Below are 8,876 nucleotides of genomic sequence, written 5' to 3'. Positions count from 1 at the left end.
CCCTCTGAGCAAGGGCAATTGGAGATGGGCAATAAATGCTGGCCTAGCCAGCGATGCCCACGTCCCATGAATGAATTAAAAAAAACTTGCCATCTAATTTAAACAATAAAATGACACCAGGAATGCTGAGAAACATTATGCTGTTTTGTGGGAAGAGCTCAGAATCAGCAGATTACAAGTTGACAATGCAGTTTTATCTACTAAAGCTCCACCTACACTGTTGATTTTTACATGTGTGTGGCCCATGACTGATTTTGTCTATGTGTAAATGGCCCATGATAAGAAAATGGTTCCCCACCCCTGGCTTAGTGAGTTAATAAAGGTGTTTCACATTTAGTGAAAAGGGTATCCCAAGTTGTTGTGTGCCATTGATATCAAGAATAGAGACAAGAACCTTTAGATCAGAGAGGGGGATCTTACACTATATTTTAGGAAGGGTATACCTACATTGGAGCAGAACAGTGAAGGTTCATTAGATTGGTTCCTGGGATGAGAGTTAGACCTATGATGGGAGGTTGAGTAAATTGGGCCTTTACTCTCTGGAGTTTAGAAGAATGAGGGGTGATCACATTGAAATGTACAAAATTCTGAAGGGGCTTGACAGGGTGGACACTGAGAGCTTGTTTCCCTTGCTGGGGAGTCTAGAGCATGGGGGCACAGTCTCAGGATAAGGGGTTGATCATTTAGGACTGAGATGGGGAAAAATTTCTTCATTCAAAGGGTTGTGAATCTTTGGAATTCTCTAACCTAGAGGGTTGTGGATGTTCCATTGTTGACTATATGTAAGACTGAGATAGACAGACTTTTGGTCTCTTGGGGAATCAAGGGATATGGGGAGCAGGAGGAAATGGCCATGATTAGCCATGATTGTACTGAATGGCAGACCAACTCAGTGGTCCATATGGTTTACTCCTGCTTCTATCTCTTGTGTATACATAAGTGTAGATGGCCTTGCAGGCTGACCTTGAACAGCTCTGGACCAAGAAGTATGGGTTTCAGACTGCACCATCTTAGCACGGGTGGCAGCAGTCTAGATGTTCTATTCCAGAAAACCCAGCGGTGAAGCATAGAACTGAAGCCCATTTTTACACACTTCTGTCAGCTTTTATTTACAGAGAAACACATTACAAACATCCTAATTAAACAAACCCATTTCACTCTGTTCCTATTTACAGGAGCACAAGTGATCCCTCAGTTAATATGCACCATCTGCAAACAATTAAACGCAATTAATACATAACTAGCATGGGCTGACAGGCAACAGTAAGAATACTGGCAGACTGACAGTGGTGGGCGGATGACTCCTATCAACCTGAGAGAGGACAGCAGGTTTGTGCTCCACGGAGCCATTGCTACTCTCACAGGTTGACATCTCAGCAATCCTAGTAATCTGTTGGAGAACAGATTGTTAGATTCCTGTGACACCATGCAGGCCCCTTTGTACACTGGTATCCACAATGACAACAGCAGAATGAATTTGCATAGCAACAAGCTGAGCTTTCAAGAGAGATGGCTGAGATTTTGCAGCAACAAACTAACCTTTTATAAGAGCAGGCTGAGCCTCCATGGGAGCAAGTCATCCTTGCATGACTTCAGTCTGAGCTCCCACTGCAATACCCGGATGCTGCATGGCTTCTGTTTGCTCTGCAATGGAAACTGAGACATCAATCATCAGACACCGCATCACAGGTGGGTCTGCAGGTGGGTTAATGGAACTGGCTATCACTAACATGCTGGGATGTATAGGCTTCAGCCTCTGCAGAACTCCCGCTGCTAAGTTGACGTTAGACTCCTGTACACATCTTGTACCACAGGATGCCTGGCATACCTATAAATGCATCCAGCAAATCATTATGCATTAGCCATCAGCCGTCTTCTGCCCCATCGGAGTTTTCATCTGAGTCCTCTGCAGCAGAACTCATGTGCGACCTTACTGTCCAGCAAGCTGGCACCGGCACTATCTTTGTTTCCTGGCCACTTGTGCCCAGTTCTCATCATGTGCAGATTCTACCATTAAGCTATCCTCAAAAGTATGTAAAGTATTAGTATCTGAGCTGCAAGTATGAGAATGAATGATGGTTTTTTTCTTCATCACTCTTCCATATCTTGCTGCTTTGCCAATATCTTGTCGGATAGTAGTACCTGAAAAGACAAAGGTACAAGAGTAGGATTGTGGTGAGGGGCAAGCCAGGGAAAGGAGTGGAGGGATAGAAAAGGTACATTATTATATCATTTGGAGCCGGTGAATCAGAAGAAAGCGTGGGATGAAGGGAAATGGGGTGTGAGAAGGATTACAAATGAGGATACCATCATCTTCGATGGTTTCAGCTCTGTTCCTGGCCACAGCCTCAGCCAAGGGTTCTCCAATGATGGTGAGCACTATTCCTACAGTGGAGTAAGGACATGCAGCCATGCCTGTCCCCCATTGGTTAGCTCCTACTGCTTCCAATTATGACACCTTGTCCTGCAAGAGAGAGGGAAGTATGTCAGTGAGTGTGGTGCAATATAATTGATGATGTCAGTGTCATCATTGAGAGGCTAGCAGTGGGTGCAAGCTTTGAGATGTGGGTGTGAGGCTTGCAGCAGTGCTGAGGGTGAGGTAAAGCTATGAATGCAAAGTAAAAACAGAATTACCTGGAAAAACTCAGCAGGTCTGGCAGCATCGGCGGAAAAGAAAAGAGTTGACGTTTCGAGTCTTCATGACCCTTCGACAGAACTTGAGTTCGAGTCCAAGAAAGAGTATTTCAACTCTTTCTTGGACTCGAACTCAAGTTCTGTCGAAGGGTCATGAAGACTCGAAACGTCAACTCTTTTCTTCTCCGCCGATGCTGCCAGACCTGCTGAGTTTTTCCAGGTAATTCTGTTTTTGTTTTGGATTTCCAGCATCCGCAGTTTTTTTGTTTTTATCTCTATGAATGCAAAGTATGAGTTGGTAGGTGAGTGGCAGGGATGTTGTACTTTGAGTGAGGCTGGTAGTGTATTTATGGGCATTTGAAGATACATTCACTGACCATGACCACTTCTCTGAGGTCTTTAACTTCTGGTGGCAATGTATGAAATTCTCTGGGGTTAGACTCTTGGCATTGAATGCCTTAGCTATCTATCCCACTGTTTTCGCAAAGCTTGTCTAGAGGAGCTCCTGGACCCCTGTGGATAGATAACATCTCTCCTCCTCGCCACCTCCTGCACCAAGGCCTTCAGTGTAATACCAGAAAATCTTGGATCGTGCTCTTTACCATGTTGAGCCATTCTTCTGCCCTTACCTAGTAGAAATCAGCTGTAGAATGATTTCCAGCATGTGCTGCAGCTACAATGTGTCTCCCCTTTAAGAGGTGCAAGCTGGCTTTAAGTAGTGCAGGCTAGCTGTCACTCATGCTGGCCTCTCAAAATGGTGTACCCCTTGCTCAGATGTGCAGCTTCTCAACCACACACTTTTAGCATTGGCTGTGCCCTGCAATCATTTAACTTAGGAGGTAGCAAGCTTGTGTGCATCAGAAACAATGGGCACAGGGATTTCCATCACCACCATGTCCATGCCTGTTTTTGGGTCCTGTCCAGTTTCTTGGCCAGCATCTCTAAGAACCTCAGTATTGCATTGAACTTCAGCCAAAATAGGCCTTGAACTTACAACCTTCTAACTCCAAGGTGAGGTAGTGCTAAATTAACCAAGCTGACTTTGACTCAGTGGAAAATTGGATTGCCACTACAGGGTTAGAGTGAACTAATGGGATAGATTGGATTGCTCTATAGAGAATTGTCATGGATTTGATGGACTGAACGGCCTCCTTCTGTGCTGTAATGACTGAATTTTTGCCAAGTCCACAATTGGAGAGGGGATGGAATTGGGCAAGTGTAAGAGGTGAGATCACAGTTGACTTCTAAAACTTTCTTTGCTGTTGATGGAAACTGTAATAACGAATGCTTCAACATTATAAATATACAGAATTGACAGAAAAAATTGTGCGAAATGACGTCGGGTGTATGTCCTGACGTCATCACTCTGCGATTTTATGATCGGGGTGGGGGGGGCGCCAATCAAGGCCCGCCCAGCATGATGCACGGCCTGGGGATGTGCGCAAAGGGGTTGATGGGGGCATGAAGTCCACCGGGTCCAATGGCGAGCTGGCAGTCAATTCAAAAGAGGCCTCGGCAGCCCCTGGAAGGCTGCCACCAAAGTGTTGCGAATGGAAACCGTAACAGGTGGACACGGCAGGCAGAAGGGCAAAATGGCGGGGCGGTTGTCCCCGTGTTTTGCGGACGAGTGCCTCACAGCCCTCCTGGGGGAGGTGGCAGCGAGGAGAGAAACCCTTGTCCCCAGGAATGGGAGGAGGTGGCCCCCACCTCACCATAAAGGCCTGGGAGGAGGTGGCATCCAGGGTCAGCAGCCACGATGTGGTGAGGCACACATGGGTGCAGTGTTGGAAGTGCTTCAACAGCCTGCTGCAGTTAGGAAGGGTGAATACTCTGTTGGACTGGGTCACTTTGCAGAACAATTAAGAGCTGCCCATCATCTCTGTGGACCTCAGAGGTGTTACAGTCTGAGTGCCAAATGTCAATGAGGCAGGAGTTGGCCGAGGCGATGAGCCCTGTCTGCTTGGACTGAGTACCTTGTGGCTCCAGGGTCACGAATTTGCTGAGGTGTTCCTCAGGTGGGATTGGCCAGGTTGCAATGGCGCTGCAGGTAGAGAGTCGACTAAACAATGCTCCTCTGTCCTTTCAGGAGAAAACATTGCATAACAATGCTGAGAGATCGTGGACTGGTGGGGGACTCCCACACTTTCTCATCCTCACGCGACACGAGCAGGAGGCCCTGGAGCTGGAGAGCACCATGCACCTCGGTCAAGCAGCCACAGTGAGGTTGGAGTACCAGAGGAAGGTAAAAGCGCAGTGCACTGAGGTGATAATGTCGGTTAGTGCTACCATTCCAGTGGTGTCTCTGTACTGATGTGAGCCTGGAACCTGGAATCCCCATTGATAATTGAAGGACAAGGACACCATGATGCATATCTGTCTCATCAGGGTGCCAGGCATGTACAGTGACAATTTCATGACTTAAACTAATGATATTTCATTCTTCTCCCTTTAAGGCTCACCAGCAGCCGTTGGTTATGACGAGCCTGAAGGCCCACCCTTGACCTCTGAGGACCACCATGCTCACCACACACCTACGTCACACCTCTGTGATGCAGGCACCAGTGCAGACACTAGCATTTTGGTGAGCATAACATTGCCATGTAGTCTATCAGTGCACATTGGTGAGGGCACTTCACACTCACTTGAGGTACAAGCGGAAGCAGAGAGTGCCCAGTCGGCAGTCAGAGGACTGCTGGGGACCAGGACAATGCTCACTCGATGGCTGATGATGGGCCTCTGGAGCCATCCCTAAGGCAGCAAATGCTGGATGTCCAGCAGAGTGTGTGGGAGGATATGACGGATATATGTGAGGGAATGCGTGCCATGGTGTCCATTGTAGAGGAATCCATGTGGAGCTTAAGCACCTCATGGGCCAAGCGCAATGCTTCCTCCATGGAGAGAGTGGTGACTCTCATAGAGAGGCTCCTCCAGGGACTCAATCAGGGGTTCCTGGGGATCCGCTTGAGCCAGCAAGCTCTCACCCCGGCAATAACCTCAGCTGGTCAGTGTCAGTGTGGGAGATGGATTGAGCACCCAGTATCGCAGCTAGGCTCCCATCCATCAATGGTGAACAGGGAGGTTCAAAGCAACCTGATGTTGGGGCACGAGCTGCCTGTCGTCCCAGCGGGCTTCTCTCAGGGCGCTCCGGATGATGGCAGCAGTTCCTCCACCCCTCTGCCAGTGACTGTGTCATCTGATGAGGCTGTGGCGACTGGGAAGATGCCAGCTGTGGCACAGGCCATTCCCTTCCAGGCAGGGCAAGCACAGGCTCCACGGGCCAGAGGACGCCCACTATGGTCATCAAGGCCAACAAGACAGCAGAGTGAGCAGGCTGCCTCCAACGCTGGTGCCAGCGATGGGGGGGCACCTAGACATAGCGAAAACTTAAAGCACCTTAAGCTCAACACGGGCTTATCAGGGATGATATTTGGTTCCCCCATTTTTCTTTTCTTTTTTTAACGGAGTGATGGAAAACACTGGCTCATGTTAATTTCTGCAATGTTTCATATTCACAAGTAAATGATATGTTGTTTTGTGCAACTGGCCTCTGTAAGCTTCATTTGTTCCAAAGGTGCAGGGCAGGCCATGATGTTATGATTGGACGTGTTTCTCTTTAAACTTTATTGCACAAGCACATGGTTTATGTTGTTGACCATGAAACTGGTCCTGTCAGGGATCAAGTATGGAGCCTGCAGCCCTGGCATGTGGTGGTGGTTCTTATTTGGTAGTCTAGCCGAAGGAGCGTTGGATCAAAGCGTCCCGAGTGTCCCTGCCTTCCTGTAGGTTACCCAGGTCAGCGTCCATGCCCTCAGTGTTCTCCTCACCATGCTCGTCCTTGGACTCACTATTGGACTCATCATCTGTTGCCTGTGGAGCTGCGTCAACATCTTCTTCCTCCACTGCGTCCCCCTTGCCAGTGCCAGATTGTGGAGAGTGCAGCGTGCAACCACTATCAGTGACACTCGATGTGGGGGGTTTGGAATGCGCCCCCTGAACAGTATCTTGAGAAGACCTATGGTTCTCTCTACCACCGCCAATGTGGAGGCGTGGCTCCTTTTGTACTGCTGCTCGGCCTCTGTTCTTGGATGGCGGAGAGGTGTCATGAGCCACCTTTTGAGGGGATAGTCCTTGACACCCAGCAGCCATCCATCCAGTCGGACTGGAGCACTGAAGAGCCTTGGCACCTGGGATGTAAGCGTCATGGGAGCTGCCTGGGTACCTTGTACCGACTTGTAGAATCAGCATTCTGTGATCACACACTCTCTGCACATTCATGGAGTGGAAGCCCTTCCTGTTGACAAAGGCACTGGGTTCACCTGCTGGTACCTTGATGGCCACATGTGCGCAGTCTATTGTACCCTGGATACGGGGAACCCGGCAATCACTGTGAAGTCTCTGGCTCATTCTGCCTTGCTGGCCTCGTCTGTATGATAATGAATCAAAGTCAATGCACATCTGAACAGAGCGTCTGTCACCAGTTTGACACAACTGTGGACAGCTGATTGGGACACTCCACAAAGAACCCCCACTGACCTCTGGAAAGAGCTGGAGACGTAGAAGTTGAGGGCCACCATGATCTTCAGTGCCACTGGAATGGGGTGTCCATCCACACAGTCGGAGCTGATCTCAGGGCCAATCCTCTGATAGATGGAGATCACTGTCTCCATCGGCATTGTACCTCAGACATACTGAAGTAGCCGTATCGCTGCCTGTAAATCCTGGCAGTAGGATATTGGTGTCTTCTGCAGCCCCTTCCGCCTTGGACTTCCTATTGGCCCTGTGCCCCTTGTGCCTACGCCTCTCCTCCCACAGGTCGCTACCCTGGAAGCTCTCTAAGGACACCTGGCCTTCTTCCCCTTCTGGCCCTCCCTCCTCAAAGGAGGTGCCTCCAGTGGAGACCACAATCCCCATTTCCAGGGTAAGGGAAGGCCGTCTGATACCGGGAAGGCCCCACACGGTGTGAATCCTCCAGGGGCCTGAAAAACAACAGCTGAGTCCTGAACTGAAGCCTCTAAACTCTCTGAATGCAGCTCTGAAGCTAGATGAAGCTGTCCTGTTCACAGAAGCAACCAGCGACAAGTGTTATCTTGCATTCCTCACTAATCGCTTTGGCAAGGCCGCTGACCCCTTTTATCCTGCCCGTGGATGAGGTTTCGCAAATTGTGGCCTGCCCGTGCAACGGCCTAAAAATTGCACGGGCTACCTAAAATTGGAGACAATTGATGTCTCAAGGGCCTTAACTGGCCACTTAATTAATGGCGGGCATCCATCTCCATCGCATACCCGCCTAGCGAAATATCGCGAGAGTGCACATTGACATCGGCACGCTCGGCTGATGCCGAAGTGCTTTATTTAACGCTGCAGCGGGTCGGGCGCGCGTCCATCCACCAAGCTAAAAATTCTGCCCCTAGTGTGCAGGCCATCAGGTCCCATGGATTTGTCAGATTTTGGTCCCTTAAATTTCTTCAACATTTTTTCTCTGCTGATATTAAGTTTCTCACTTTCTTAGCACCTAGGTTATCGTCTATTTCTAGTATGAAAATTGTGTCTTCTACTGTGAAGACAGACACAAAATATTTGTTCAATGCTTCTGCTATTTCCTCCTTCCCCATAAAAATTTTTCTGTCTGCTTCTAAGGGACCAATGTTTACTTTAGCTACTCTCCTTTTCATATACTTATAAAAGTTATTACAACCTGTTTTTATTTTCCTGGCTAGTTTGTTCTCATATTCTATTTTTTCCCATTTTGTCAAATTTTTGGTTACTTTCTGCTGGTTTCTAAACATTCAATCCTAAAACATGTTGCTAATCTTTGCAACTGTATAAACCTCTTTTAATCTGATACTATCCTTTACTCCCTGAGAAAACCACAGATGGGTCTTGTTGAAATTTTGTTTTTCAACAGAAGGTATTTTTGTTGAACATTTTGAATCATCTCTAAATGTTTCCCACTGTTTATTTACTGTCTTACCTTTTAGTCTATTTACCCAATCAATCTTAGCCAGTTCTCCCCTCATACCTATGCAATTGCCTTTAAGTTTAAGATTCTTGTTTGTGATTGGCGTATTTCGCCTGCAAACTTAATATGGAATTCAATTGTATTACGTTCACTATTTCCCAGTGGATCTTTTACTGTGAGATGTCTAATTAACCCCGCCTCATTACACAATAATAGATCTAAAATAGCTTTAGCCCTAGTTGGTTCCACAAATTATTGCGCCAGGAAACAATTATTACATTGC

Source organism: Carcharodon carcharias, chromosome 34 (assembly GCF_017639515.1).
Source record: "Carcharodon carcharias isolate sCarCar2 chromosome 34, sCarCar2.pri, whole genome shotgun sequence".
NCBI classification, from domain to species: Eukaryota; Metazoa; Chordata; class Chondrichthyes; order Lamniformes; family Lamnidae; genus Carcharodon; species Carcharodon carcharias.
Note: the sequence above shows the minus strand (reverse complement) of the source record.